This window comes from Dermacentor silvarum, chromosome 1, assembly GCF_013339745.2.
Source record: "Dermacentor silvarum isolate Dsil-2018 chromosome 1, BIME_Dsil_1.4, whole genome shotgun sequence".
NCBI classification, from domain to species: Eukaryota; Metazoa; Arthropoda; class Arachnida; order Ixodida; family Ixodidae; genus Dermacentor; species Dermacentor silvarum.
The window spans coordinates 36,399,126-36,406,416 of record NC_051154.1 but is presented as its reverse complement, the minus strand read 5'-3'; the positions used below and the strand labels follow the sequence as shown (position 1 = coordinate 36,406,416).

At 46.2% G+C, this 7,291-nt stretch overlaps 1 long non-coding RNA gene across 1 annotated transcript; it reads right to left on the bottom strand.

Moving 5' to 3' along the window:
- Positions 1-1,376: 1,376 nt before the first annotated feature.
- LOC125945110 (uncharacterized) lies at positions 1,377-4,844 on the bottom strand. Its single transcript, XR_007466658.1, has 3 exons — positions 4,737-4,844; positions 3,960-3,997; positions 1,377-1,424 (listed from the first exon to the last, which is right to left on the bottom strand). It is a non-coding gene; the product is annotated as an uncharacterized LOC125945110 (long non-coding RNA).
- Positions 4,845-7,291: the final 2,447 nt, after the last annotated feature.

The following is a 7,291-nucleotide window of genomic DNA, read 5'->3' as shown; positions in this document are numbered from 1 at the left end:
GGTTTTAAGACGTACGGTGTTCGGTTGTCAGGCCTCTGACGACAAAACACGTACGTATTATATTTCGCCTTTTACATTGCGCTATGGCGCCCCTTTAGCGGACTCCGCGAGAAACAAAATGTACGGCGTCAGGGCGCCCCGGCATGCTGAAAGGCACGCTTCATGAAGCGAGCTGAAATGGTTTCGTGTATTTTTTGTCAGTGGTTGTAATTTTCGCTTTGTGTGACTGGGCGCTTCCTGGGCAGTACACCGAGGCCGGCAACGATCCTGGCGCGATTTACAACCGCAAGTCGTCGAAATATGATGACGTGCTTTCGTGGAGCTGCGCCGATCGACAAAACCAGTCACCGTGCGATGTGCCTCTGAACGAATACATCACACCGTAACGCCATTGCCACGGCGTTTACGCTTGTATTCCTATTTAGTCGTACTCAATATGAATCCAAACATGCTTCGGAAGTTGAAATGCATGAATATGAGCACTCGCCAGCCGCTCACATAAAGTTCGAGCTGGGGTCGACACCGCTCAGCGGAGGTATAGCCGTATCGCAGCAGCCGAGTTAATCCATTTGCCACGGTTAGACCTGCACTGAACGTACGCTAATAGACTAATAACTGCTTTTACAGCTCAGTTTTGACCATAGCTCTTTAAATCAGAGTATTTATGTAACACAAGAACGGCGCATTTGTTTACATCGGCACGTGTTCTGTCACCGCTCGCTTCAAGTACTGTAGAAACTGTGCACCGCTGACACGAAATAATGCTGGGGATGACTTGGTAGTGCTTAGCCTAGCCCAAATACGTAGCGAATACCTTGCGATAGCCAATCAATAGCTAATCGATAATCGATCAAAAATCAATAAATTTCGCAATATGCTGGGGATGACTTGGTAGTGATTAGCCTAACCAACCAGCCAGGACTACCTAGGTGCCCATCAGTTCCGCTGTCTCTTTAGAATTGCGCCTCCAGTGCAAGCTACGCTATTTTTTCTTTCACCAAATGGTCGTACGTAAAAAGGCATAAAGCGTAACAGCCCTCTCAGATTAAAAAAAGAATGCTGCCAGAAAAGATGGAAGTACAAAATCTTAATAGCGTCATCAATTTAAATGTAGGGCATCAGAAACATGTGGTCATTCTACAGGATAACTATTTCCAGGTTATATTCAGGTTGAACCTGCATAAGTTAAAGGGATCATGCTTCGTACAGACAGAGAGGTTAAAACTTCTCGGGCGAACCGTACATATCATAAGACACCCCGCTTTTTTCTCTTGCATATGTAGCTCAGTATATGATATACGATATAGATATATGATATAAATATATAATATAGATACATGAAAAAGAGGTATCATCATACCTTGTGCTCACCCGTGGCAAAACAGAACGGTCGCATGGACTCAGGTCATGTACAGGAACATATGCTGTAAGGATTTCATTTTTACAGGTGTGGTTTAAAAAAACAGTTCCCGTAAAAAAAAAAGCCATTCAATATTTGACATACGAATATTCAAGCACACTAATTACCATCACCACGAGTAATACCTTATGCCGATTTTAGTAGGGTTTTTAACACACTGTCTATTTTATACCGTCAAACGCTCGAACAGAAGTAAAAACAACATATGCCAAATATTAACACATTATAGCCTAATGAATAAAGAATCTCTCTGCGAACTTGTAAATGACAAAGACTTAACAGAACGGGGACACCGCGCATCCAAGGCATTTCCCGTTCCTCAACAGCCTCTTACAACCCTTTTGTTAATGCAAGGGCATTCTTGCTCTCGCTGCTTAACTAAGGTCTTCTTGCATGAATCCACCACTGCCATAAAAAAACACGGACGAAAGTCTCGTATGCCTCGTTCGTGGGCACCCGCGCAAGGAAGGATTCCCTATTATAAGTTTGCAGCAATCGATCTGGCTTTTTCTGATCTACTATATACCTCGATTAATTGTAGCAAACTTTTTCTGAAGGTTACCTGACGCTTCTGAAGATAAGGAAGGGCAACCAACAAAAGAATGGCCTGACATTTCCTGTTCAACAAAACAGAAAACACCTATGTCAGTAAGCATATAAACCGAACATTAATTAACGTGATCAAGACAGGATGAAACTGGAGTCACGCGGAAGTTCGACACACGTGGGGCAAATTAATTGCAGCAGCAATACCAACATCAGCAAGGATACTGAGGTAATCGACTAAAGTTTGCCGCGTGTAGTTTAGGAAGTCAATGTGTATATACATCTCCAAGTAAGCAAACGGGACCCGACGGGAAAGATATCTGCCGGAATTCACCTAAAAACCCACTTACACTTTGATTTTGCGGTCTATAAATAGCTATTCCTGCAACTGAGATACGCGCGCTGGAGATATACATGGCTAATGAGTCAGCATAAGTAAATTTAAAGATGTGAACAAGTAAAACAATTCTTAACAGACGCCAGGAATTCCGGTTTAGACCTTTATCATTCGCGCACCTAATCCGGGAGCTCCAGTAACATTTCGTTCTAACCGAATTAGCCCCAACTTGTTTTTAACCTAACCTAATTAACCTAACTTTGCACCAACCTTAATCTCCATCCTAACACGTGCTGAAGAAAGAGGAAACAAGTTTCACCAATGCGAAAATTACCATTCCCGAGATGGCGCTGCATCATGGTGCACCCTAGGGTGCCTCGATGCCCAGCGCAGGGTGCCTCGATGCCCAGCGCCGCTCGCGCTGGGCATCGAGGCACCCTAGTGCACCCAGCCATTTCCGGCAGTGGCGTGCACTCCGTAGTGCGCATATAGCATCATTCACAAAAGTAACCCGAACGAGTTTCTTAGAAAGAAAAATCCGCATAAGGTTGTGGGTTTCTTTTGTAGCTTCGTCAAGTGGATGATAATTATCCCTTTCATGAACCTTATCCACCTAGCGGGCTTCCGCAGAATTGCTCTGCCATATTTGGAAATGCATGGCATTCCGATCACTCCAAAAGAGAATCTGGCTGAAAGGATGGCTGACTTGGCTTCCAGGCTGAAAATCGAGTCTTTTCAGTCGAGTTAGATCACTGCTATGCACCGCCTTCCCGTGCAAGGCAATGAATTTATCTTCATCTGTTTGGAACATTGCTGATAGCACACGTGGCAACAGGAGCCGCAATCAATGCCAACACAGCCTGGATCAATTGCTTCAAGGCAATGACCACACTTTGCCAAAGCCATATACCGGAACAAACAAACCAACTAAGAAAAACGCGCATGTAATTACACGCAGTAGGGCAGCTGGTGGTAGATATTACACGTTTCTAATTCAATACAGTTTCAAACCCTGCGCTCACCTGCAGCAACAAAGTGAGCGTTCAGCGTCGGCTCAAGATGCGCCAAATAGATAGGTAGCGACAAACGACATGAACTCTGTTAGAGCCTGTATGAATGTCTTTTTTTTTCTTGCTGTTTTTTTTTTTTCTGTCTGCAAAAGCACGACCTTAGAATGTGGAACGGGTCACTGCAGAACTAAATGAAGAAAGAACTTGCATTTTCCGGCTTGCCGTATGTCTTCCTCTTCCCAATTTACAGGCCTACGGAGTTTGCGAAGTTCGCAGAAATTATGGCTTATATTGATGTTTCTAGCACGCTGCATCATTATTGAACTACAGCGCGCGCACAAAGTGAGGGACACAGCAGGCAGATTTAACAAACAAGGCGCTCAACAATGAAACAATACCACCTCCCCAGCTTTCAGTTCTATCGCCCTGCATCATCCGTGCACAGTGACATGGTCTCGCAAAAGTTTGCAGTTCGGTCGAGTGAAGCATCTGTGGGCCGAATGGTGCATTCCAGTAGCGGGAACGAAGAGCGCAAAGAAAGGGACGAAGAATTCACAAACGCGGCGATGTGTGTCTTCACGTTTCGACCTGTGCTTCGCGTGGTTCACTCTCGCGCTGGAGTAGAAATCTCGTAGTCGTTACTCACGAATGGGCATGCCCTGCTGACTTGCGGTAGGTCATCGTCTGAAATGTATAAGTGGTAGGCCATCAAGCAAACTAGCCTTCAGACGTATACGCCCAACCACAAAAGTTTTTCGGATCAATGGATTCGACAAAAAATGCCGAGGACACCTAAGCACTTCAATTATGAGTTGTCAATGCGAAAGCATTAATGTCCGATTGAACGCCGCTGAGCGGTCCTTCGAGTGTTGCGCTGGGAGTAATGTACGAGCCAGCAAGCGGCATCAGCGCCTTCGGTAGCAACGCCGCATGCCACCGACGTGCTGCGCGATGAGAGACCGAGGAAGCAGCAGCGGCCACCAAGGCCGGCAGGCGCGAGCAGCAGCTAAGCTTAGGGGGAGGTTAGAGAAAGATACAGACCGTGCGCCAGCTTCCGAGAGTGACACGGCGGCACCCGCACGCGCGCGTCACGCGACTGCCTCGCCGACGACATTCCGTCTCGCCCCGCGGCGTCGCGTCGCCGTATCTGCTCCGTCGAGGCACGCTGGTGACGTGGCGTCGTGGCGATGCGCTCTCCCCTCTAGCAACACCGTTCCGCCCGCTCTGCTCCATCGAGGCGCACTCGTAACCAGGCGTCGCAGCCAATGGGAATTTAGGTGTCGTTTCGCTGCTACAGATAGCGGCTTTCTCGCTCAATTAGCTGCTTGATGCTGTCGCATCAAAAAAAGAAGAGAGAAGAAAGAAAGATCACGTCTCAGCCAAATAATCTGCCCTCGTATTAAAAGATGCAGCGTATACTTACCCATATGACAGCCATACTGATGGCCTAACGTCCAGGCAGCGTGGCGAAATCGCGAGTATATGTAACTTTTTTCGTGAATTCCGCGCTCCGAGTACTTTTGAGGTTTACACACAGACGGGTGACGCGTTGCACCAAGCTGCATCGCCGCGCTATTTATCAAACAGCTGCACCAGCTGGAACTGCGGGCACCGGCGTGTGCATTCGCGAGAGCGATGCTCGGTGGCGGCCCCATCGCACGCTTTCCATCCTTTTATCGTCGACAATTTTAGTGATATGCTGCAATGCGTCTATAGGGCCGGTATAATAATGTAACGATTCCTTTCGCTCGATCATATAGTTTCTTATCAACCACTGCTCACGATGGCCGCGATCATGGCGATAACGTAGGCGGAGTGCTTCCCAGCAGCCACAGAAAAAGCGCAGAAAGGAAAAGAATTGGCACAGAATCGCTCATTATCCCGGTATAGGTTTCGTGGCTATGACCATTATCGGCGATGGCGCACTCTAATGATAATGTTGTGCGACGGTCGATCAGAATAACGCAGCTGCTCGCAATTCACACTTTTTTACTCCCGGTTGCAGTCAGCGAACATCGCAAGACAGCGAAAGGTTGCCGTGGGGTAGCTCACCAATTTTTCAGTCAATTAATTCTGAAGAACCACTCAGTATAGAAGTTTCTTCGAGACGGAACCAACTTCTCCAGGAACTAAGCTCCACTAATGAACTTTCTTCACTAACTATAGTTTTCCGCCTAATTGTTAAATTCGAACCAATGAGTATGCAACGCATGGCCATTCAGTTTAAGAATCGGAGATATTCGACGCCCATATATGCAACAAAATATATTCGTATTCGTAGTTTTGCCTAGAACTGAGCATGGAAACCTTTATGGGAAAATGAATGGAACAACAATGTATTCGCGCCACATTTTGATGCCACGGACTCGAGATTGCTTGCAAGAAGAAAGCAATTGGAGCGTTCTTTAGCTTAATTCCTCAATTACAACACGTACACTAAGTTATTAATTTCAAACACTAATTGTTATTTTTCTGAAGAGCTTATTTTCGATTACTGCACTATCCGAACGCTTACAATACGAGCGATTAATGTGTCGTCGTAAAGAATAACATCTCTACAGGAATTTTTTTTTAAGTTGCTTCAAGTCTTTGCTGAAAAACGAGGTCCATGTTAGAAGGCCCTTAAGCCACAGAAAGAAGGTAATTTGTATTACAGTGGCGGCCGTCTCCACTCGCCCGCTCGTTCCGCTGGCCCTTAAACCCTATTATCGCAGACAAATATCGCTTCGTATTCGATATTTCGAATATTCGCACACCACTAGTTTTTTTCAAGTGCAATATCCGTTACTCTCCCTGTTCGTCTACTGACTTGTCCCGTATTCATTTGTGCTTCCACCCAAAGTTACTAATCAGCCGAATTAAGACACAAATGGCCGCCATCTAGGCCCATAGGCGTGACACCATACGCCAAGAAGCGATGGTTCAGAAGGCCGGCAACACTGTGGGCAAGCAACGGGATGGAAATACTGGCAACGAAAAGGTTGAGAAATTGCTGAAGCGTCTGCTGGAATCAATACACGTTTGTGAATCAATACATTCTCTGTGGTTTCTAGACTCCGGCTGATAAGACCATTGTGCAAATAAATGCTCGCCGTACTGGGGCCGCATACCATTGCTCTTAACAAATTGTAATTTCTAGGCGCTTAATTGTGGCGTTCACGCACGAGAAGCCCAGACACCAGCCTCTTCTTGACACCATTTTATGGAGTTTCGTTCGAATCAGTGGCCTCAGTCAAGATATGAAACCGTGGCTTCATGCTCTATTTTTGGGCTTTCTGGATTAGGAGTGCAGTACTTGCCTTCACCGTTTGTACATCTCTGTTCTCTGTCATCGTCATCCCTCATCACACCTTTACGTCCCTTTCACTCATCTCCCAGTGCAGAGTAGCGCTAGCTCAGGTCGATCTATCTGCTTTCTTTCAAGTGAACTCTATAAACGGGCATACGTGTTTTAGGTTACTGCCTTGGTCTGCCTGCACGTTGGTTGGGTGAATCAGGCAAAGAATGGCACTGATTCGCCAGCTACGGCCAAGGAGAAATTGTAGGAGTGCACGAAAGTTCAGAACGGAGTGGGCATGGCAGAAATAGGAGACAGGGGGGTTGATGGCTTTAATGGAAACTGAAAATGTTAGCCGAACCGCAGGTGTGGCATGTTAAACCAGATTAAATATGAGTAAAAAAATTTCAGACGTCCGATGTGGTAGCTATACTCCATTTCACAAGCTGTTGTCAGCACTGCCGAAGGTACGAGGCGTACATAGGCAACATCCTTGCGCCGCGATATATAGTTGCGGAAGTAAGTGGCTGATTTTTGGCTACACTAGAGAATTTTATTTTTGCTCGTTACAAAAAAACGGTACAGCTATACGTGACATGTTAGGACCTTTGCGCATTCAGGTCGTATACCGAGAATTACTGTAGCAATTACCGCCGGTAACCGTAATAGCCACTCTAACCGCGATCACTTATAGAAACATG